Source organism: Ranitomeya variabilis, chromosome 6, assembly GCF_051348905.1.
Source record: "Ranitomeya variabilis isolate aRanVar5 chromosome 6, aRanVar5.hap1, whole genome shotgun sequence".
NCBI classification, from domain to species: Eukaryota; Metazoa; Chordata; class Amphibia; order Anura; family Dendrobatidae; genus Ranitomeya; species Ranitomeya variabilis.
The window spans coordinates 519,873,721-519,899,037 of NC_135237.1; the positions used below are offsets into that span (position 1 = coordinate 519,873,721).

General features: G+C 45.8%; 1 long non-coding RNA gene across 1 annotated transcript in view; it reads left to right on the top strand.

Annotated features, from left to right (window-relative positions):
* The first annotated feature begins 7,156 nt into the window (after nucleotides 1-7,156).
* The window catches only part of LOC143781483 (uncharacterized), a 42,901-nt gene continuing 24,740 nt past the window's right edge, over nucleotides 7,157-25,317 (top strand). The window contains exons 1-2 of the long non-coding RNA XR_013216736.1: nucleotides 7,157-7,416; nucleotides 12,127-12,343. This is a non-coding gene — a long non-coding RNA (uncharacterized LOC143781483). The remainder of the gene's footprint in view (nucleotides 7,417-12,126; nucleotides 12,344-25,317) is intronic.

Genomic DNA, 25,317 nt, shown 5'->3' on the forward strand with positions numbered 1-25,317 from the left:
CTGGTTGGCCTGCATCCTTGACCCTCGCTATAAAGGCAAATTGCAAAATATTATGCCACATGAGAACCTCGAACAAATATTAGCAACCAAACAAGCTACTCTTGTAGACCGTTTGATTCAGGCATTCCCAGCACACAGCGCCGGTGATGGTTCTCACACGAGCTGCAGGGGGCTACAGGGCAGAGGTGTTAGAGGTTCACAAATCAGAAGTGGCGTTGGAGAGAGGGGTTTTCTGACCAGGTTGTGGAGCGATTTCGCAATGACCGCAGACAGGACAGGTACTGCAGCATCTATTCAAAGTGACAGGAGACAACATTTGTCCAGTATGGTTACTAACTATTTTTCATCCCTTATCGATGTTCTCCCTCAACCGTCATTCCCATTTGATTACTGGGCCTCCAAATTAGACACCTGGCCTGAATTGGCAGAATATGCATTGCAGGAGCTTCCTTGCCCAGCAGCTAGTGTGCTATCAGAAAGCGTATTCAGTGCTGCTGGTTCAATATTAACCGAAAAAAGGACTCGTCTGGCTACCCAAAATGTGGATGATCTCACCTTCATTAAAATGAACCACTCCTGGATTTCAAATTATTTTGCCCCACCTTTCCCGGCTGACACCTAGCTTTCCTATAGAAAGGTCTTGCTTGTGGACTGGTCTTACTGAGTGTTCCAATCTCTTAATTTGCAGCAGCTGTTTGTCCAGCATACGACATGTTTACACCTCCCTCAATGGGAAAACTCCCCCCACGGGGCTGTGGTCTCGCCACTTGGCGCAAGCACCCGTTAGAGTGTTGTTTGTCTGAAGAGGTGGGTGTGCCCGCTTTTGGTCGACGGCACTGCCACTGGGTCCCTCATAGTACAATAAAGTGTCTCTGGCGGTGGTGGCGCGCACCCAACGTCAGACACACCGTTGTAACATGAGGGGCCCTGGGACGGTACCGCCGGCCACAAGAGAGTTCCCCCCCCCCCAGCTCAAACTGTGCTCTACCACGTGCAAAATTATCTCGCACAGCTCCACCAATGTTTAGTCTATGCGCTGACATCATTCAATGCCTGGCACTGACAATACCAATTTGTTGACATCTATGATGCTAGTTAAAGTAGTCTGGGTCAGTGTCCTATATTGACACCAGTAAATACTTACTGCCAAATTACTTTGTCAGAAACTCAGCAGATGAGCCCACCCCTGTACCTAAGTATGCCACACTTGTTTTTTTTGTTGTTTTGCGAGACATTAACATCTATTTATTTTTTGTGAGTACTAACTGTGTCAGACACTCCTTGCAATCCTTCTCCTCCGCTGACCACAATGCTGCCTGTGTATCCATGTAACCGATTTAAAACTGCCTTGAGCCTATTTTTTGTTATTTTAGGCCTTCGTTAGCCTGTCTGTGGTCCCTCCTAGCAATCCTCCTCCTCCGCTGACCACAATGCTGCCTGTGTATCCATATAACCGATTTAAAACTGTGTTGAGCCTATTTTAAGTGATTTTAGGCCTAGTACGCCTGTCTACGGTCCCTCCTTGCAATCCTCCTCCTCCGCTGACCACAATGCTGCCTGTGTATCCATATAACCGATTTAAAACTGCCTTGAGCCTATTTTAAGTGATTTTAGGCCTAGTACGCCTGTCTGCGGTCCCTCCTTGCAATCCTCCTCCTCCGCTGACCACAATGCTGCCTGTGTATCCATATAACTGATGTAAAACTGCCTTGAGCTTTTTTTTGTTATTTTAGGCCTTCGTTAGCCTGTCTGCGGTCCCTCCTTGCAATCCTCATCCACTGACCACAATGCTGCCTGTGTATCCATGTAACCGATTTAAAACTGCCTTGAGCCTATTTTTTGTTATTTTAGGCCTTCGTTAGCCTGTCTGCGGTCCCTCCTTGCAATCCTCATCCACTGACCACAATGCTGCCTGTGTATCCATGTAACCGATTTAAAACTGCCTTGAGCCTATTTTTTGTTATTTTAGGCCTTCGTTAGCCTGTCTGCGGTCCCTCCTTGCAATCCTCATCCACTGACCACAATGCTGCCTGTGTATCCATGTAACCGATTTAAAACTGCCTTGAGCCTATTTTTTGTTATTTTAGGCCTTCATTAGCCTGTCTGTGGTCCCTCCTTGCAATCCTCATCCACTGACCACAATGCTGCCTGTGTATCCATGTAACCGATTTAAAACTGCCTTGAGCCTATTTTTTGTTATTTTAGGCCTTCATTAGCCTGTCTGCGGTCCCTCCTTGCAATCCTCCTCCTCCGCTGACCACAATGCTGCCTGTGTATCCATATAACCGATTTAAAACTGCCTTGAGCCTATTTTAAGTGATTTTAGGCCTAGTACGCCTGTCTGCGGTCCCTCCTTGCAATCCTCCTCCTCCGCTGACCACAATGCTGCCTGTGTATCCATATAACCAATTTAAAACTGCCTTGAGCCTATTTTAAGTGATTTTAGGCCTAGTACGCCTGTCTGCGGTCCCTCCTTGCAATCCTCCTCCTCCGCTGACCACAATGCTGCCTGTGTATCCATATAACCGATTTAAAACTGCCTTGAGCCTATTCTAAGTGATTTTAGGCCTAGTACGCCTGTCTGCGGTCCCTCCTTGCAATCCTCCTCCTCCGCTGACCACAATGCTGCCTGTGTATCCATATAACCGATTTAAAACTGCCTTGAGCTTTTTTTTTGTTATTTTAGGCCTTCGTTAGCCTGTCTGCGGTCCCTCCTTGCAATCCTCATCCACTGACCACAATGCTGCCTGTGTATCCATGTAACCGATTTAAAACTGCCTTGAGCCTATTTTTTGTTATTTTAGGCCTTCGTTAGCCTGTCTGCGGTCCCTCCTTGCAATCCTCATCCACTGACCACAATGCTGCCTGTGTATCCATGTAACCGATTTAAAACTGCCTTGAGCCTATTTTTTGTTATTTTAGGCCTTCGTTAGCCTGTCTGCGGTCCCTCCTTGCAATCCTCATCCACTGACCACAATGCTGCCTGTGTATCCATGTAACCGATTTAAAACTGCATTCAGCCTATTTATATATTTTATTTAATATTAATAAAACCATGATGGACTACGCTGTACCACGCTACAAGCTAACCAGTCGACACTTCTTTTGCGAGAAAAGCCATCCCAACCCTCCACCAGCATGTAAAAGACCGCATTGTCCATACACTCTGGCAATCTGTGAGTACAAAGGTGCACCTGACAACAGACGCATGGACCTGTAGGCATGGCCACGGAAGGTTACGTGTCCATTACGGTGCAATGGGTTAATGTGGTGGATGCATGGTCCACAGGGGACAGCCTACTAAGTCTGTCTGCAGTCCCTAATTAAAATTGTCCTCCACTGTCTAAATCTGAGCTTCAACCTTCTGGCTCTCATTAAGTGCTGTTTTTTAAAAAACTTGGTGGTTACGGCCTACTAACGGTGTCTGCCGCTCCCTGGTGTGGTCCTCAACTGAATAAATCTGAGCTTCAACCTTCTGGCTCTCATTAAGTGCTGTTTTTTAAAAAACTTGGTGGTTACGGCCTACTAACGGTGTCTGACGCTCCCTGGTGTCGTCCTCAACTGAATAAATCTGAGCTTCAACCTTCTGGCTCTCATTAAGTGCTTTTTTAAAAAAAATTGGTGGTTGGGGCCTAATAACTCTGTTTGCCGCTCCCTGGTGTTGTCCTCAACTGTATAAAGCTGAGCTTCAGTCTTTAGGCTTTCGGCCTAAAGTATCAGATAATAAACTGCATTTGGCCTTCAACTTTGGTTACGGCCTACTAACCGTGTCTGCCGCTCCCTGGTGTTGTCCTCAACTGAATAAATCTGAGCTTCAACCTTCTGGCTCTCATTAAGTGCTGTTTTTTAAAAAACTTGGTGGTTACGGCCTACTAACGGTGTCTGCCGCTCCCTGGTGTTGTCCTCCACTGTATAAAGCTGAGCTTCAGTCTTTAGGCTTTTGGCCTATAGTAGCAGATATTAAACTGCATTTGGCCTACTAGTGTGGTTGGGCCCTTAAAACAGTGTCTGCTGCTCCTGGGTTTGCTACTCCACTGAACAAAGCAATGCCGCCTGTTTAGTCCTGTTACCAATTTTGAACTGCATTTAGCCTACTTTATTCTTTGGCCCTATATCTGTGTTTCCTCCTCATCCTGCCCATTGCCCAGCCACTGCTAGATGAGTCTGCTGGTACATTGACCTAGACCACTACATTCCCCTTGCACTCTACACAGCCAGAATCTGACCCTGCTGAAAGTAAGGTTCCACTTCCCGCATGTTATACCACCTTACACAGGGACAAAGAGGAAGGTGCAGATGAAAGTGCAGGTTCCTTCATCAGGTGGGGGGCATACTTGTTGGCGACATCACTGGCACAGGGCCCCTCAGAGTACGCAAAAGTGTCGCTGCCGGTGGGAGGCGCCCCCGCCGTGCAAACACACCACCGTACTTTGAGGGGCCCTGTGCCAGTGCCAATGCGAACGAGTGGGCCTCCCTGCTTGCTCAGGATCACAGCACTTGCAAAGTTGAAATACTTACCTCTCACTGCTCCACCGCCGTGACGTAGTCCACGTTTCCTGGGCCCAGTAAAACATTGAACCAGCCCTACCCCCCACAACTTTTGCCAAATGACCCCCAATTTCCAATGCCCAACTATTATTATAAAGTTAATTAAGATTGACAAGCTTCAGAAACAAGAATGGATGTTTTTGGCATTAAAATGGGCACTGTAGGTGTTTTCCTGGCCTCCACTCACTGCCGACTATGCTTCCCCATTGACTTGCATTGGGTTTCGTGTTTCGGTCGATCCCTGACTTTTAGCGATAATCGGCCGACTGCACTCGACTTGACTCTGGACAAAGTCGGGTTTCGCAAAACGCGACTCGATCTTAAAAAAATGAAAGTCGCTCAACCCTAATGTTGAGCCCTGCAGGTCAGGTGTCACAAATGTCTATGAACTCTGATGGTGTGAGTAGACAGCTCTTCAGCCATTTTTACAAGCACACATGTGTAAGCATACCTCCCAACCGTCCCGGATCCCGCGGGACTGTCCTGATTTTGACAGTCAGCCCCGGGATCCAGGGAGGGACATTAGTTGTCCCGCACTACGTGCCTTGGGCGGGGACAATGCAGGGGGCAGCACCTGTGTAACTTAGGTTTGTGGCTGTTTTTTTTTTTCATGTGTGTGATGCTGCGTGTGTGTGAGCTGCATGTGTGTGAGCTGCGTGCGTGTGTGAGCTGTGAGCTGTGTGTGTGCTGCGTGTGTGTGAGCCGTGTGTGTGAGCTGTGTGCATGTGTGTGAGCTGCGTGCCTGTGTGTGATGTTGTGAACTCTATTTTTGGGCTCCCTCTAGTGGTCACAAGCGGTACTGTGTAGTGTTGTCTTTCTGCAGGTTGCAGCATCAGCTGGTTCGTTATCCTTGGTTGGTTTCCTATTTAGCTCACCTGGATACTCAGTTCCTTGCCTGCTATCAATGTATTCAGTGCTCTTCAGATTCCTTGTGTCTACCTTGCTCCCAGTCTCTCCAAGACAAGCTAAGTTTTTGTTTGATCATTTTTTGATTATCAGTGTTCATTATATTTTTAGTCCAGCTCGCTAAAATGTGATTTCCTCGCTTTCTGGTTGCTCTAGGGGACTGAGGTTCTCCCCCCACACCGTTAGTTGGTGTGGGGGTTCTTGAAATCTCAGAGTGGATATTTTGTAAGGGTTTTTTACTGACCACATAGATTCCCTTTTCTATTTTCTGCTATCTAGTATTAGTGGGCCTCATTTGCTGAATCTGCTTTCACCCCTGTGTATGTGCCTTCCTCTTACCTCACCGTTATTATCTGTTGGGGGCTTCTATATCTTTGGGGATTATTTCTCTGGAGGCAAGAGAGGTCTTTTCTTTCTCTCTAGGGGTAGTTAGTTCCTCAGGCTGGCTCGAGATGTCTAGGATTTTTAGGCACGTTCACCAGCTACTTCTAGTGTGTTTGGATAGGTTCAGATTTGCGGTCAGTCCAGTTTGCCACCTCCCTAGAGCTTGTCCTATGTTTGTTACTTAGCTGGAGTAATTTGTGATCCTCAACCACTAAGGATCATAACAGTGTGAGCTGAATGCCTGTATGTCATTATATTGTATGGAGAACTGTGGTCATTATACAGTATGGAGCATCATGTGCAGTCATTATACAGTATGGAGCATCATGTGCAGTCATTATACAGTATGGAGCATCATGTGCAGTCATTATACAGTATGGAGCATCATGTGCAGTCATTATACAGTATGGAGCATCATGTGCAGCCAGTATACAGTATGGAGCATCATGTGCAGCCAGTATACAGTATGGAGCATCATGTGCAGCCAGTATACAGTATGGAGCATCATGTGCAGTCATTATACAATATGGAGCATCATGTGCAGCCAGTATACAGTATGGAGCATCATGTGCGGTCATAATACAGTATGCAGCATCATGTGTGGCCATTATACAGAATGGAGCACTGTGTGGCCATATTTTTTTGTTTATAATTATTGTATATGAAACAGTGTGATCGACAGTGCTAAATGGGTGTGGTTGGGACGTGGATATGGGTGTGACTAATTATGAATGGGTGTGGTCAGAGGCGCGGCCTAAAATTTGCCGCGGGGCGCGTTGCGCGCCGCAAACTTTGTCCCTCTTTCCCCTCTTCAAAAGTTGGGAGGTATGGTGTAAGGGCTGTTGTGAGGTGTGGCACACACATGGTTAAAATTGTTGGTACCCCTCAATGCATTACGGAAAAACTCACAATGGTCACAGAAATAACTTGAATCTGACAAAAGTATTAATAAATAAAAGATCTATGAAAATGAACAAATGAAAGCCAGACATTGCTTTTCAACCATGCTTCCACAGAATAAAAAAAATAAAACTCATGAAATAGGCCAGATTAAAGTTATTTCTGTGAATATTGTGGGTTTTTCTGTAATTAAACGAGGGGTACCAACAATTTTGACCACGTGTGTAGATAGCAGCCTCTATAGGAGAACTACCGATCCCAGGAGAAGCAACCCTGCACCCCTGGGATTTAGTGGTGCTGGAGATCAAGGCGGCCTGCCAGTGCCTTTGCTGTGGCATGGGGTACAGTGTCCCGCACGGTTGAAGAAGTGCCCAACAGCCAGACGACGTCAGTTAGGGATCAGAGGAGAGATGTCTTGATACAATTCTTAGTTGCCAATCGGTGGGAAGAGAGCTGAGGTATTTTTCTGTAAGCCTGAGGTGCCCTGGATGCCAAGATCCATGCCGAGGGGAGAAATTTTAGTGCACGTATAGTGCTATATGCAGCGGGCATAAGGAGAGCCACTACACATTGCCGGAAAAGAGTCGGGGTCATCATGCCATGAGGGGCTGTTGGCTCAGGATACTGAATAATTATGGAGAGCTGTAACCACCATCATCATCAACTGCTCTATTAAAAGTGAGTTTTTTTCCTGTTGCACCTGAGGGCCGGACATTGCTTATTGAGACGAGCTGATCCTGCATCCCTTCCACAACTTACCCCTTTTTATTCTGATGAAGATGGCCCACCAGCTGGTAAGATCATCGTGATCGTTGGCCACCATTACACCTTGATTCAGTGGAGGCCATCCCAGGCATATACTCACCTAATCCAAGAAACAAAGTCATCTTCTCCATTGTAGATACAGCAGGCAGGCAGAGGTGCCACAATGCAGTGATGTTGGTACCATCAACGCTGGGACACAATCCACAGGACCCAGCAGTGTGGCAGGGACCATAAAAATTACCTGCTCTAACACAGGATCCTATAGTACCATTGATGCTAGTAGAGTTGAAAATGGCCTTTACGCAGAGATCTGGAGCACCTGACCACAAGTCTTCAGATGCCATTGAAACTTTTTTTTTCACCATTGAAATTACACCCCTTTAAGAATTTTGTGCCCATGTGCCACCCAAGCAAAGCCACTGTATAATAGATATGCATATCTGTCAATTTAATAGCAAAATCATCTTTTCACTAACTAATTGCTAACAAATTTCATGGCTCCCTAATACTAGTGGGTTGTTAGAAATGCCTGATGCTCTAGGTGGGCTACATATTGGGCTGTTGGAGAAAAAGAAGCTCATATATACAGGATCCCTCAACTGTGTCCAGTCCTAAGCGAAGAACCTGCAGTGACATCATGATTATGTGATCACCCATGTGCAGGTCCAGCAATTAAATGGGAATCTAGTGACTTGAAATTAACAGAAAGGGAAGTAAAAGAGGAGCCTGGGGTGCTCTCCTGACACCCTCTGTCTCACCTGGAGCATCATCCAATCTGTGCTCTCTGTTGGGCCTTGGGGAATGCTGCTGCCAGTGGGGATGGGTGGTTAGAAGATAAATGCTGTCAGATGCAGACTACTGAGTAAAATACTGATGCAGTACACCAATGCAGGAGTGATGGGAAAGGGGATAATACTGTTGCTAGCTGGGCCAATTTTAAGCAAAGTGGGGCCCTGGGCAAAAGTTTGCTAGCATATTGCACATCACACAGAAGCATTTTGGTTGCATTTACAGTCCAGGCCACTAAACGAGTATGATCGACAACATTGAAGTCATTCAACACTTATTTCCCAGCCTCTTTGCACCGGTTAAAGAACAATGATGGGGACAGAATGATTACTAGTTGATCAATTTGTCCCCGTACAGTATCATGTTATCAGCAGCATATCTGCAGTTTTCACTGGGCGATGTGCTGCTGAGAGCAATGATTTTTGTTCCAGCATAAACAATCCAATCACTCGATGAATAGACAGCATTTTGCTTGTTTAGTATAGTACACCCCATAGTCCTTCACACAGCATAATGGACCCCATAGTCATCCACATAGTATAATGCACTCCATAGTCCTCTATATAGTATAATGGCAACCACAGTCTTCCATATTGTATAATGCATGCCCCATAGTCTTCCATATAATATATTGTGCCCTATAGTCCTCCACATAGTATAATACACTCCCCATAATCCTGCATATAGTATAATACACTCTCCATAGTCCTCCATATATTGTAATACCCTCTCCATAGTCCTCCATACAGTATAATACACTCTCCATAGTCCTCCATATAGTATAATACACTCTCCATAGTCCTACATATAGTATAATACACTCGCTATAGTCCTCCATATAGTATAATACATTCCCCATAGTCCTTCATATAATATAATACACTCCTTATAGTCCTCCATATAGTATAGTACACTCTCCATAGTCCTCCATATAATACAATACACTCTGCATAGTCCTCCACATAGTATAATGCACCCCATAGTCCTCTATATAGTATAATATGCACCACGGTCCTCCATGTTGTATAATGCACAGCCCATAGTCCTCCATATAATATGATATGCCCCATAGTACTCCATATAGTATAATATAGTCTCCATATAGTATAGTAAACTCCCTATAGTCATCCATATAGTATAATACACTTCCCATAGTCCTCCATATAGTATAATACACTACTCATAGTCCTCCATATACTAAAATACACTCCTCAGTCCTCCATATAGTATAATACACTCCTCAGTCCTCCATATAGTGTAATACACTCTGCATAGTCCTCCATATAGTAAAATGCATCCCCATAGTCCTCTGTATAGCATAAAGCACCCCCATAGTTCTCCATATAGTATAATGCACCCCATAATTCTTCATATAGTACCGTGCATTCCTCATAGTTCACGATACAGTATAATGCAGGTCCCATATAGTACATATAGTATAATGCACTGCCCATAGTTCGATAGAGTATAATGCAACCCCATATACTATAATGCAGCCCCCCCAGAGTATAATGCAGCCCCCCACAAAGTTTAATGCAGCTCATAGAATATCTATGATGCCGATACAGGTGAATGCAGTGAGATGGGATGGAGCGGGCTCCCCTGATTCACGAACCCCATAGCGGCCGCGAGGTGTGCCACTGGGGGAGCGGGTGGCCTAGGCAGCTGCCTAGTCTGCCTGCCCCTAACGCTGACCTTGGAGGCTAATAAGGAGACGTGGAAAGAGAAATAGTGCTCCTGCCAGAGTTGAAATTTAGGACAATACTAGTAACAATAAACAAAGTTTTAAAAGGAAGACTAAGCTGCTGCCAGTGGGAGAAAGGTGGAAAGTAGAGCAAGGTGCAGTCAGGGAAAGAGGGTCAGAAAGGTAGTATTCTGCTGCCAAAGTTGTAAGAGTGGAAATTATGACTGTGCAGATGTAAGAAGAAGACAATCTGTCACCAAGTTTTTGGTATACCATCAGTGAGCAGCATGATATAGGGACAGAGACCTTGATTCTAATGATGCACTACTTTCTGGGCTGCTTGCTGCAGTTTTGATAAGATCACTGTTTTATTTGCTGCAGATATACCAGTTCTCTGAATGCTGAGATTTGTATAACCCCGCCCAGAGCACTAATTTGCCACTTTCTATGTACACTGTGCATAGGCAGAAAGCTGCCAATCACTGCTGTAGACGTAGTTGCACTATCGGGCAGCAAGTCAAATAGTCCTGTAGTGATAATCTCCTACTGATAAAATGGTGATTTTATAAAAGCTACAGCAATGAGTCCAGTAAGTAACACATCGATGAATACAAGGTCTCCGTCTCTATATTATGCTATTTTCAGATTAAGGAGCAAAAACCTGGTGACAGATTCCCTTTAAAGACAGGTAGAAAAAATAATCGTGCTACTATCAAAGCCAAAGCTCAGAAGGGGAAGAACGCTGTTGCCAGTGGTGGAGGGGTATGTAGAGAAACAATGCTGCTACTAGTAGGGCTGCTTTTTTCTTGTTCCCAGTAGATTTTATTTGTGCTGTAATGTAGAGAAGTTAGGTTGTGCTGCATTATGTTATATGTTGCTATTAGGGAACTATGTTGTCACCGTTGGCACTGCTGGGGATGTATGTGGTGCTATGTGGTGTATGAGATGCTAGACCTGGGGCCTCCCCCAACTGCTTGGTCTGCCTTTCCGCGCTACCGTGTGACATCCTGCCGACTACGCCAAGTGTAATAGGGTGCAGGGTAGAGTATGTCACCACGGAACAGACAGACCAACTGTTGAGGGGGATTTATTAACAGGAGTAAGATTCTCCTCGCATGGAGATAACAGTAGGAAATAAACTGATGATATAACCGTGCAAATATATGGGAAGCAGTATAAGTTCCCAGACAGTCAAACAGTATAACAGTAGTAAATGGAATTTCTTGAAAAAAAACTTATCAGTCTGATGAGGACTTGCTTGTAGGGTCGTCTTCTCCAACGTAGGCGCCAAGAAACAGCGGCACTTGTCGTCCCTCTGTTATCCGTGGGCTGTGTAGTCTCTAGGAACCCGCAACCTGGGTTTTAAGGGGTTACTGTGGTGGGCAGAGGGGATGCTAGGCAAACGGGGTCCTCTGTGCTCTGAGTCTTTTGCTTCAACAATACAGCCTATCCCGGGAGAACGATGTTCAGTCTATTATTGAGTCTCTCAACAGGAATCAGGGGCTCTGCACTATACCGTGGGTACCAGGGGCCACTGTCTCTGCTCTGTCTCCTGGGAACTGGAGACTCCGGGGTTAAATCTTTTGCAGCCTTTTCTTAGAGCGAAACTGGAAGCAGGAAGTAGGAAAGTCACACTGCTGCAGGAGTCTCTGCATGTTAGGCTGGCAGTCTCTCTGTAGTAGCGATGCTACACACACACAGGGCAGCTTACTTGTCACACTCAGGGAGTCTTGGCTTGTCACTGCGGTCACCGGGGCTGCGCGCTCAGGTCACTGTCTCTGCAATGTCAGGGGAAAAGTCTTCTCTGATTACGGAGGCTTCCGAGTCCACACCCTCACTTACGGCCTTCACTATGGTGGGTATCTCAGCCTCAGTGCCCTCATGGGGAGCACTCTCTTGTGGGGAGAGTGGCGCTGCAGCCTGCTTTCTCTCTGGTGCGCTGTCCCCTCTGTCCCGCGCGCTATGCTCTCCCGCTCTTTTCTGACCACACTCCTCTCTCTTCCTCTCCGCCCCCAGCAGTCACATGGTCTCCTCTGTCCAGAGAAGAAAGTCATCCCCACAACAACACAGCTGTCCAACTAAGTGGTTCCAGGTAAGGAGCAGGGAAAGCATCCTCCTTTGGGCTCATCTTCCTCTTGACCCCCTTACAGGCCCAAGGACCCAATCCACACCGTTCAATGCCTAGGGTTCCGACTACACCTCTCAAGGCCCGAATCCCAGACCAGCGCTGGTCGAAACTCAAAGCCCAGAAGACATCAGTCAAGAGTCAGAGCCCAGCCCTCATCCTTTTGGACCCGAGAGACACCCACCGATGGTCAAGCACCGAAGATTGGTGAGGACGCCTGCAGTGGTGATCAGACAGCACAAGTGAGTTAGGCTGTTGCTTCCAACACTTACTTATGATACAAGGGTTGGCCTGGGCTAGGACAGCAGAAAGGGTGGGGGTCAATTGAAGCAAAGGAGACCCAGCGTGCTTTGGTAGACTTTGTCAGGAGCACTTGCAGCCTAGCAGGAAGAACTGGTGACCGCCACTAGGACCATTGCTTTAGGAGGAGCCAGCAAAGTAGCTCCCACAGGAACAGGTGTATCACCCCTGTTAGAAGGGCATAAATATAATCCCTAAGAGACTTGCCTAAAATTAAAAATGATCTCTAAGACTCATCATATGTTCCGCATTGTATAATGTACTTGTTATTATTTTGTTTCATGCTTTTTAACTGTTTCCATAACTGTTGTAAGTTCTCCCCATATCAAAAGAAGTAAATAGTTAATTGGCTCTTCCTGCCTCATGTCCATCTACGTGTTGCATCCGGTCATCTGCTTTACAGCTGCATTAGTAATGTGGGCGCAGCATTTGTATGCTGGTAAGACCCTGGCATCATCATAAATTGGCTGGGTAAGGCTTGAGAAGATACAATCTGGAAAGCCCAGCGGTAGACAAACATCATCAATCAGAAGTTATTGTACCAGATAGCACATTGATGTTCATCATAGCACTTTTCCAAATGCATGGTATCTGAGGCTCTTTCTGTACATGTACTATATATGCTTATTTGATCTCCCATATAAATGCAGAATATTACTGATGAGCAGATCTTTTAAAATTCGAATTCACTAACATTGCCGAATTTCCCCCCCAAATATAATTAACTGCAAATAAATTAAGGCAAATTTCGATACTGAAAAGCATGTACAGTTGGGAAAAACTTATTTAGTCAGCCACCAATTGTGCAAGTTCTATCACTTAAAAAGATGAGAGAGACCTATAATTGACATTATAGGTAGACCACAACTATGAGAGTCAAAATGAGAAAATAAATCCAGAAAATCATCTTGTCTGATGTGGCAAGATTTATTTTGCAAATTATGGTAGAAAATAAGTATTTGGTCATTAACAGAAGTTCATCTCAATATTTTGTAATATATCCTTTGTTGGCAATGACAGAGGTCTAACGTTTTCTGTAAGTCTTCACAAGGTTGGCACACACTGTTGGTGGTATGTTGGCCCATTTCTCCATGCAGATCTCCTCTAGAGCAGTGATGTTTTGGGCCTGTCACTGGGCAACATGGACTTTCAACTCACTCCAAAGGTTTTCTATGGGGTTGAGATCTGGAGACTGGCTAGGCCACTCCAGGACCTTCATATGCCAGTTACAAAGCCACTCCTTCGTTGCCCTGGCAGTGTGCTTGGGATCATTATCATGCTGAAAGACCCATCCACGTTTCATTTTCAATGCCCTTGCTTATGGAAGGAGATTTGTACTCAAAATCTCACGATACATTACCCCATTCATTCTTTCATGTGCATGGATCAGTCACTCTGGTCTCTTTGCAGAGAAACAGCCCCAAAGCATGATATTGTCACCCCCATGCTTCACAGTAGGTGAGGTGTTCTTCAGATGCAACTCAACATTCTGTCTCCTCCAAACACGACCAGTTTTGTTTCTACCAAACAGTTCTATTTTGGATTCATCAGACCATATGACATTCTCCCAGTACTCTTCAGGATAATCTAATTGCTCTCTAGCAAACTTTGGTTGGGCCCAGGCATGTACTGGCTTAAGCATGGGGACACGTCTTGCACTGCAGGATCTGAGTCTCTGGTGGTGTAGTGTGTTACTGATGGTAGCCTTTGTTACGGTGGTCCCAGCTTTATGCAGGTCATTCACTAGGTCCCCCCGTGTGGTCCTTGGATTTTTTCCTCACCGTTCTTGTGATTATTTTGACCCCACAGGGTGAGACTTGCATGGATCCCCAGATCGAGGGAGATTATCAGTGGTCTTGTATGTCTTCCATTTTCTAATTACTTCTCCCATAGTTCGTTTCATCACACCAAGCTGCTTGCCTATTGCAGATTCAGTCTTCCCAGCCTGGTGCAGGTCTACAATTTTGTTTCTGTCTTCCTTCAACAGCTGTTTGGTCTTCATCATAGTGGAGTTTGGAGTGTGACTGTTTGAGGTTGTGGACAGGTGTCCTTTATACTGATAACAAGTTCAAACAGGTGCCATTACTACAGGTAAAGAAGAAGTTACAGGTCTGTGAGAGCCAGAAATCTTGCATGGTTTTAGGTGACCAAATACTTATTTTCCACAATATTTTGCAAAATAAATCTTGCCAAATCAGACAAGGTGATTTTCTGATTTGCTTTCTCATTTTGACTCTCATAGTTGTGGTCTACCTATGATGTCAATTACAGGCCTCTCTCATCTTTTTACGTGGGAGAACTTGCACAATTGGTGGCTGACTAAATACTTTTTTCCCCACTGAATTTGTTGGAAAAATACACGTGAGAGAGGGCCCCGCTAAGCGTAAGAGCTAAGACTCTACAGGAAAGAGAGAGGATCTCGCTGACCCTAAGAGCTTAAGGCCCCGTCTCACATAGCGAGATCGCTAGCGAGATCGCTGCTGAGTCACAAGTTTTGTGACGCAACAGCGACCTCCATAGCGATCTCGCTATGTGTGACACGTACCAGCGATCAGGCCCCTGCTGCGAGATCGCTGGTCGTGTCGGAATGGCCTGGACCTTTTTTTGGTCGTTGAGGCCCCGCTGACATTGCTGAATCGGTGTGTGTGACACCGATCCAGCGATGTCTTCACTGGTAACCAGGGTAAACATCGGGTTACTAAGCGCAGGGCCGCGCTTAGTAACCCGATGTTTACCCTGGTTACCAGCGTAAATGTAAAAAAAAACAAACAATACATACTCGCCTTCTGATGTCCGTCAGGTCCCTTGCCGTCTGCTTCCTGCTCTCACTGACTGCCGGCCGTACAGTGAGAAGTGAGAGCACAGCAGTGACGTCACCGCTGCGCTCTGCTCTCAGTGTACGGCGGCTCAGTCAGTCAGAGCAGGAAGCAGACGGCAAGGGACCTGGACACCGAAAGGCGAGTATGTACTGTTTGTTTTTTTTGGTAACCAGGGTAAACATCGGGTTACTAAGCGCGGCCCTGCGCTTAGTAACCCGATGTTTACCCTGGTTACCCGGGTGCTGCAGGGGGACTTCGGCATCGTTGAAGACAGTTTCAACGATGCCGAACTCGTTCCCCTGATCGTTGGTCGCTGGAGAGAGCGGTCTGTGTGACAGCTCCCCAGCGACCACACAGCGACTTACCAACGATCACGGCCAGGTCATATCGCTGGTCGTGATCGTTGGTAAATCGCTAAGTGAGACGGGGCCTTTACACTCTACAGGAGAGAAAGAACCCGCTGATCTTAAGAGCATATACTCTACATCAAAGCGAGATGACCCCACTGACCATAAGAGCTTATACTCTACGGGAGAGAGAGAGGACCCCACTGGTAATAAGAGCTTACACTCTACATGAGAGAGAGAGAGGACTCCACTGACCACAAGAGCTTATACTCTACAGGGGAGAGAAAGAGAGAGAGCACCCCACTGACCATAGAAGCTTACACTCTACCATTGAGAGATACAAGAACCCTGCTGCTCATAAAAGCTTACAATCTACAGAGGATGGAGAGGACCCCACTGTCCATAAGAGTTTACAATCTACAGGAGAGAAAAGAACCAGCTGATCATAGGAGCCTACACTATCAGAAGTGAGAAATAGAGGAAACCAAGACCCTGTTTTATACTCTACAGGAGAGACTTACCCAGTGACTATGGGGATGGAAAATGACTGTGCTGTACAAACTGTGCTCCTCTGGGAACCACTGATCTGTGATGGCCCCAGGTACCGACCACCACTGTTAGTCCATGAGCCGGGCCAGATATCGGTACCACCCGGAGTGACTAATTTTCTTTGGTATTTTTAGGTAGATGCATGTCTGTAGTTTATTTTTTGATATGATAGCCCTTACATATACGTAGCTTATTAACCCCTTCAGCCCTAGGCCTATTTGTACCCAAGTGCCTAAGCCAATCTGACCTGTGCCACTTCATGGGCTAATAACTTTGGAACGCTTTCACCTATCCAAGCCATTCTGAGATTGTTTTCTCGTGACATATTGTACTTCACGTCAGTGCTAAATGGGAGTCAATATATTTTACCTTTCTATATAAAAAAATGCTAAATATTCGGAAATTTTGGAAAAATCGGCAATTTTTTAACTTTGAAATTCTCTGCTTTTTACAAAAATACTGATACCCCCCATAATAGTTATTAATTTACACTCCCCACATGTTTACTTCATATTGGCATCATTTTGAAAATGAAACCTTATTGTTTTACGACGTAATAGGGCTTATAGTTTTATGCGCAATTTTTCACATTTACAGCAAAACCCACTTTTCAAAGGACCAAGTCACTTCTGAAGTCACTTTAAGGGGCTTACATAACAGAAACCACCCATAAATTACCCCATTTTGCAAACTACACCCCTCAAGCTGTTCAAAACTCATTTTTAAAAACTGTTAACCCTTTAGGTGTTCCACAGGAATTTTAGCAGAATGAAGGCGAAATTTCAAAATTTCATTTTTTTTCCAGATATTACATTGTAATCCAATTTTACCTGCAACCTAGCAAGGGTTAACGGCAAACCCAAACTTGGTTACCCTAATTCTGCAGTTTATAGAAACACCCCACATGTACTCGTAAACTAAAGTATGGGCACACAGCACAGCTCAACACGGAAGGAGCGCTATGTGGTTTTTGGGTGGCGGATTCACTGGAAGAAATCTAGGGGGCCATGTCACATTTGAAGGCTGCCTGAGGTACCCCCACAGTGGAAACCCCAAAAAGTGACCCTATTTTGGAAACTACACCCCCAAGGAATCTTTTAGGGGGTATAGTGACCACTTTGACCCAACCAGTGTTTCACAGTAGTTGGAAACACTTGGTTGAGAAAATGGAAAAAGTGCATTTTTTACATGAAGGTGTCATTTTAGGCTCATTTTTTTATTTTTAAGAGGTGTACCAGCAAAAAATGCACCCCACTATTTGTTCACCAATCTCTCCCGAACACAACAACACCCGATATGTTGTCGTACACTGCAGTATTGGGGAACGGCAGGCCTCGGAAGGGAAGGAGCGCCAAATGACTTTTGGAGTGCAAATTTTACTGGAAGAAATCTAGGGGGCTATGTCACATTTGAAGACACCCTGAGGTGCCCCAACACACGCACACACACTGACACATACACGTTCTGTGCTGAACAGGACTCTCCGGTCTTCTCTGCAGAGCTCCTATCTCCCTCTGTAGAGGCTGACACCTCCCAGGCTTGTGACTGATCACATGGCCGTGACATCACCACAGGTCCTGTAGTCCTGTACTGTGTGCTGCTGCTGGTAAGGAACTTGTGGAGAGAGGGGGAACAGTCACCTAGCACCAGCGCTCCCAGCTCTAAGAACGAGCGCCTCATGAAGGTGGGCCCCTGCCTCCTCCTTCCCTGCGCGGCGGCCTTTCCCCCCGGCGGCTGTATTCGGCGTATAAGACAACCGCCCTCTTGGAGCCATGTTTTTCATGGCTAAAAAGTCGTCTTATACGCCAGGAAATACGGTAAATAAAATTTTAATGTTTTTCTTTGTGTTTGCAGGTGTTTACTGACTATCTAACGGCATGATGGAAGTACCAGCAAGGAAGAAATCACGGATCGACTGTATCATACACTGCTCTAATGATGACAGCGATGATCTGGCGTCCCTTAAGGATTTGGACTCCTGGAAAACATTGCTTAGGGCTGCAGAGATCAGGCAGCATGAATCAGTCCTGGTAGCAGCTAAGGGCCTTGAAGAAGGAGAAATACCACACATACAATATCACCGTAAATGTCGTAGTATCTTTACAATGAAGAAGTCACTGGATTCTATCCTTGGCAAGGGTGTCAATGTCGAAACAGCAAGCAAAATCTCCATGAGGAAGCTACCGAGGGGTGCCCCCAGTGATAGCAGGGTGTATGCCAAAGTATGTATCTTCTGTGAGAAGTCAAGCAAGTACCTAAAAGGAAAACAAACAAGGGAGCCAATTGTCCAGTGTGTTGAGCTACGAGCAGATGAGACGATCCGCAGAGCAGCGATAAGGAAAGGCACACAGAGAATACTTGGTTTACTTAGCAGAGACCTTGTTGCTGCAGAGGGGCACTACCACAAGTCGTGCTACAAACTATTCACAAAAGATGATTCCCAAGTGGCCTGTAGGTCTAGTGCAGCTGAAAATCAGGTCGAAAGCGAGGAAGTACGCTACGAAGAGGCAGAGAAAGAGGCCCTTGAAGAACTCTTCTTGTATATAAGGACTAAATTGTTCCCAAACCCAGAAGTACTGCCTATGATAAACCTCACATCTAGGCTTGAGAGATTAATGATATCCCGTGGTATCATCCAACTGAAACCATCGACAAAGAAACATGTTCGACGAAAACTTGAAACAGAGATTGGGGAATCACTCCGCTTTCTCTCAGATGAGAAAGGTAAGCTTCTAGTCTATCCATGTAGCCTATCAATGGACGACCTTGTCCGGCAAGTACACAGCATGACAAAAGATCTGCAAGAAGCAAGAGCTGCTAACTCTGGAGATATCGTAACCAAAGCAGCAATGCAGCTAAGGAATGAGATCAAGAAGCAAGATGTGAGTCAGCCATGGCCTCCCAATACAGATCAGAATGTCGTTCCTGCATTAGTCACTCAATTCCTGCAAACCCTGCTTACAGGAGATTGTGAGTGCCAAACTACCTGTGAAAGAGCTCAACGTCTTGCCACATCCTTCGGCAGTGACTTGGTTTTTGCTGTTACCAATGGAAAGACAAAGCCACCAAAGCACGTACTGCTATCCTTTGCAGTTAAGTCTTTGACCGGCAATACAGAACTGATTCGAACTCTGAATCGTCTTGGCCACTGTGTGTCATATTCAATGGCTGAGGAGATCGATACAGCCCTTTGTATCCAGAAGTTGGAATGTTCAAAGGATGACATCCCAATGCCAGCAAGTATCTACCCAGGTGTGTTCACAACCCTGGCCTGGGATAACATTGACAGACTTGAGGAGACACTAAGTGGAGCAGGTACATCTCATAGAGTCAATGGCATTGCTGTTCAGTCCAATGTTGCATGCTCTGTGACAAAGAAAGTCCTGCCAGATGTAACCAAGTCGAAGAAAAGAAGCATAACTCTGACAGAATTAATGCTACCGATATACAATGTTGGGCAGCGGGGAGAGCCACCCAGGATTGAGACTTCGAATGTTAACACTACCAAGGAGGTCCAGGATTCAAAAACCAAAAACCATATCTGGCTTCTGGCTAGAATGTCAGACCATGAGGATCAGACCACCAGCAGTTGGACTGGGTTCAACATAAAAATCCGCAGCGACATTGTAGTGGCCCAGGACACTGTAAGCTACCTGCCCACTATCAATGCTCCTGCAACAGCCATGTCCACTGTGAATGAAGTCTTGGAGCAAACACATGCCATCATGCAGACCCTGAAGCTTAACAGAATTGTGTGTGTGTTTGATCAAGCACTCTATGCCAAAGCTGCCGAGGTTATCTGGAAACAGGAGAAGTTCAAGAACATTATAATTAGAATGGGTGTCTTCCACACAATCTGTAATCTCCTCTCTATCATAGGGAACAGATTTCAGGATGCAGGCCTTAGAGATCTGTGGTAGAGTCAAGTCAACTCCCTCCTTGCCAGGACTGCCTTTTCATGCATGCACTGCGTGCAAACTACCAGGCTGCGATCTGGAGGAGAAGTCTGCAGAGCCAGCCATGGGTTGCAAACCCAACAGACTGCGGTTGGATGATAGATAACGACGGAAAGCTTGTTGTCAAGTGGATGCAAGGGGCACCAGCACCAGAAGCTATTATACAGCTACTGTCCTGCAAGTGTGTGCGGTCATGTGAACTTCCTCAGTGTACTTGCCTCAGCAATGGCCTGAAGTGCACAGACATGTGCAGATTACAGACATGCCAGAACAAGGGTACTGAAGACGAGCCAGTAGAACAACAGTCAGATTCAGAGTCCGATGTTGAAGATATTATGGAGTAACATATATATATATATATATATATATATATATATATATATATATATATATATGCACATGACATGTTCAGTGTGTATTTACATAACTTGGATTAAATTTTGTTACAAATACTACATCTAGTCACTCCGGGTGGTACCGATATCGTCATATTTGGTTCTTGGCTCATGCTAAAATTCCTGTGGAACACCTAAAGGGTTAACAGTTTTTAAAAATGAGTTTTGAACAGCTTGAGGGGTGTAGTTTGCAAAATGGGGTAATTTATGGGTGGTTTCTGTTATGTAAGCCCCTTAAAGTGACTTCAGAAGTGACTTGGTCCTTTGAAAAGTGGGTTTTGCTGTAAATGTGAAAAATTGCGCATAAAACTATAAGCCCTATTACGTCGTAAAACAATAAGGTTTCATTTTCAAAATGATGCCAATATGAAGTAAACATGTGGGGAGTGTAAATTAATAACTATTATGGGGGGTATCAGTATTTTTGTAAAAAGCAGAGAATTTCAAAGTTAAAAAATTGCCGATTTTTCCAAAATTTCCGAATATTTAGCATTTTTTTATATAGAAAGGTAAAATATATTGACTCCCATTTAGCACTGACGTGAAGTACAATATGTCACGAGAAAACAATCTCAGAATGGCTTGGATAGGTGAAAGCGTTCCAAAGTTATTAGCCCATGAAGTGGCACAGGTCAGATTGGCTTAGGCACTTGGGTACAAATAGGCCTAGGGCTGAAGGGGTTAATAAGCTACGTATATGTAAGGGCTATCATATCAAAAAATAAACTACAGACATGCATCTACCTAAAAATACCAAAGAGAATTAGTCACTCCGCTTGGTACCGATATCGTCAAATTTGGTTCTTGGCTCATGGACTATGTACAAGGTACGATAATACAGTAGATCTCATAGCTGCAGGACATTATGGGGAGACCTGTGTAGCAGTGCAAAATTACGTTAGCCTGTTCTCTGTTGCTTCAGCAGTGTGGGAAATGGACAAGATTTTTGTTTTTAATTTCAAAATGTTTGAATTTTGTGTGAAACCATGAATTTCAGGAAATTGCGTCTAAAACTTCATCCTCTGCGGTTCAATCCTCTCATCTCTACAGTGTATATGTAGCGCCCCCACTGCCGCAGGGCCGAGGGGTACCCGGTACCAGGCCTCTGAGTTTCTGCTCTGGGTTTGTCACGGTGGCTAGGCCCGGTCCGTGACCCTGCTGAGGGGCGTACAGTGATAGGTATGATGGATGGTGGTGGTGGTGCGGTGCAATAAATAACGAGGACACCAGGTTGCAGTCTCTTTACCTCTTTACTGAAGATCTCTGGGTCCTCAGTCCGGAGTCCAGATCACCAGGCTGCGCAAGTCCGGCCGGTCCAATGGCACCTCCAGAGTTCCCTTAACAGGTGGAAATCTGCGCCTACCTCCTAGCGCTGTGTGTTGCGGTCCTTCCCTGCTGTGCTTACGGAAAGTCCCCACAACTGTTGTGTCCGTTTCTTAAGTTCCCTCACAACTCGATTAGATGATGTTCTGCTAATCCTCCGTCCCTCCCTGATGTTACGGTTGGAACGGCACCCGTATGACGGGTAGGCTCGGAGCTCTTCCGGGACCCTAGAGTCGCCCCTCTCCACAAGTTGCCCCCCAAGACTGCATAGGTGATTTAAGTGAGACAGCCCGCCTTAGACTGACTGTCCTGCCGCTGTTTAGAGTATTGCTTGAAGCTGAATATTGTAATACTCCCTCGGCGTTCCGGCCGCCGGTTGTGCGCCTCAGTAGGATGTTGCCTCGGTCTTACAGCACGACCCCTACTGGTATTCTCCTTGTTGCTTTGATCTCGTTTCTCACTCAGCACAATCTATCTCGCTTTCAATCCTTCCTTGGGTACCGCCGCTATACTGAGCAGGCACGGTCCCGTTACGTTCGCTCAAGTTGCCAAGCCTCTGTCAGGATCCCACCCCTGACAGAGACCCTACCGAATCTTCTCCCGCAACACCCTCTGCCACCAGGTGTTGCCTGGTTCCAACCCAGTCAGCTTTCTGTCTAACTTCCTGCCTGACCCCCAGTTTTACCAGTGTGTGGAGAGTGGCCTAATGAATAGAACCCTTAGCTCCCCCTGGAGGCTGTCATGATCTCTGCAGGCAGAGATCATAGCAAGCCTATAGAGGGACAAGCTCTCGGAAGATGGAACTATACTGACCATGAACTAAGCCTGCCGCGCAACTAGAAATAGCCAGGTAGCATTTCCTATTTATCGCTAGATGCCCAGCTCTGGCCTAAGACCTAAATAGCTAGCAGAGGGAAATATAAGACCTGGCTCACCTCTAGAGAAATATTCCAAAGAAGACAGTAGCCCCCCACATATAATGACGGTGAGTTCAGATGAAACTACAAACGCAGCAGGAAAATAGTCTTAGCAAATTTGAGGTCCGCTTACTAGATAGCAGAAGACAGATAGTATACTTTCATGGTCAGCAGAAAAACACTAACAAAACACCATCCAGAGATTACCTTAAACTCTGGCATTAACTCATAACGCCAGAGTAGCAATCCCTGATCAACGAGAGCTTTCCAGACACAGTAACAAAACTTCAGCTGTGAACTGGAACAAATAGGCAAAACAAAACATGGACAAAAGTCCAACTTAACTAGTAGTTGTCTAGAAGCAGGAACAAGCACTGAGAGGCATCAGATAACATTGTTGACCGGCAAGAAACCACCAGAGAAATGAGCTTAAATAGCGACACCCACTACTGATGGAACCAGGTGAAACAGGAAAGAGGATGACAAGTCCAATTCCACAAGCGGCCACCGGGGGAGCCCAGAATCCAAATTCACAACAGTACCCCCCCCTCAAGGAGGGGGCACCGAACCCTCACCAGATCCACCAGGGCGACCAGGATGAGCCCTATGGAAGGCACGAACAAGATCAGAAGCATGAACATCAGATGCATTGACCCAAGAATTATCCTCCTGGCCGTAACCCTTCCAGTTGACCAGATACTGGAGTTTCCGTCTGGAAACACGAGAGTCCAAAATTTTCTCAACAACGTACTCCAACTCACCCTCAACCAACACCGGAGCAGGAGGCTCAACTGAAGGTACAACAGGTACCTCATACCTGCGCAATAACGACCGATGAAAAACGTTATGAATGGAAAAGGACGCAGGGAGGTCCAAACGGAAAGAAACAGGATTAAGAATCTCCAATATTCTATAAGGGCCGATGAACCGAGGTTTAAACTTAGGAGACGAGACCCTCATAGGGACAAAACGAGAAGACAACCACACTAAATCTCCAACACAAAGCCGAGAACCAACACGACGATGACGGTTGGCAAAACGCTGAGTCTTCTCCTGGGACAACTTCAAATTGTCCATAACCTGCCCCCAGATGTGATGCAATCTCTCCACCACCGCATCCACTCCAGGACAATCCGAGGATTCCACCTGACCGGAGGAAAATCGAGGGTGAAACCCCGAATTACAGAAAAACGGGGACACCAAGGTGGAAGAACTGGCCCGATTATTGAGGGCGAACTCTGCCAATGGCAAAAAAGCAACCCAATCATCCTGGTCAGCAGAGACAAAACACCTCAGATATGTCTCAAGGGTCTGATTAGTCCGCTCGGTCCTGGACAGAATTCTATCACACTGCATACTTTCTGGCGTCTTTTCCATAGACACCGCCAGATGGTGCACCGGTTTGCGCTCCCGCAGACGCCTATCAATCTGAATAGCCATTGTCATGGACTCACTCAGACCTGCAGGCAAAGGGAACCCCACCATAACATCCTTAACGGCATCAGAGAGACCTTCTCTGAAAGTTGCCGCCAAAGCGCACTCATTCCACTGAGTAAGCACAGACCATTTACGGAATTTTTGGCAGAAAACTTCAGCTTCGTCTTGCCCCTGAGATAGTGCCATCAAAGTTTTTTCTGCCTGAAGTTCCAAATGAGGTTCCTCATAAAGCAAGCCCAAGGCCAGAAAAAACGCATCCACATCGCGTAACGCAGGATCCCCTGCTGGCAATGAGAAGGCCCAATCTTGAGGGTCACCCCTGAGCAAGGAAATCACAATCCTAACCTGCTGAGCAGGGTCTCCAGCTGAACGAGACTTCAGGGACAAATAAAGCTTACAATTATTTCGGAAATTCTGGAAGCTAGCTCTATTCCCTGTGAAGAACTCCGGCAAAGGAATTCTCGGCTCAGATACCGGAGCATGTACCACAAAATCTTGTAAATTTTGTACTTTCGTGATGAGATTATTCAAACCCGCAGTTACACTCTGGAGATCCATTATTGTCAGGTGCACACAGAGCATACAGAGATTAGGAGGAGAGAGAGAAAAAAGACTGCAGCAAGGCAGACTGGAGGAAAAAAAAAAAAAAAAAATTCCAGCAGACTTCTTATAACTCTCCTTTCTCAACCTGGGTCTTTAACACTTTAAGGGCCGGTCAAACTGTCATGATCTCTGCAGGCAGAGATCATAGCAAGCCTATAGAGGGACAAGCTCTCGGAAGATGGAACTATACTGACCATGAACTAAGCCTGCCGCGCAACTAGAAATAGCCAGGTAGCATTTCCTATTTATCGCTAGATGCCCAGCTCTGGCCTAAGACCTAAATAGCTAGCAGAGGGAAATATAAGACCTGGCTCACCTCTAGAGAAATATTCCAAAGAAGACAGTAGCCCCCCACATATAATGACGGTGAGTTCAGATGAAACTACAAACGCAGCAGGAAAATAGTCTTAGCAAATTTGAGGTCCGCTTACTAGATAGCAGAAGACAGATAGTATACTTTCATGGTCAGCAGAAAAACACTAACAAAACACCATCCAGAGATTACCTTAAACTCTGGCATTAACTCATAACGCCAGAGTAGCAATCCCTGATCAACGAGAGCTTTCCAGA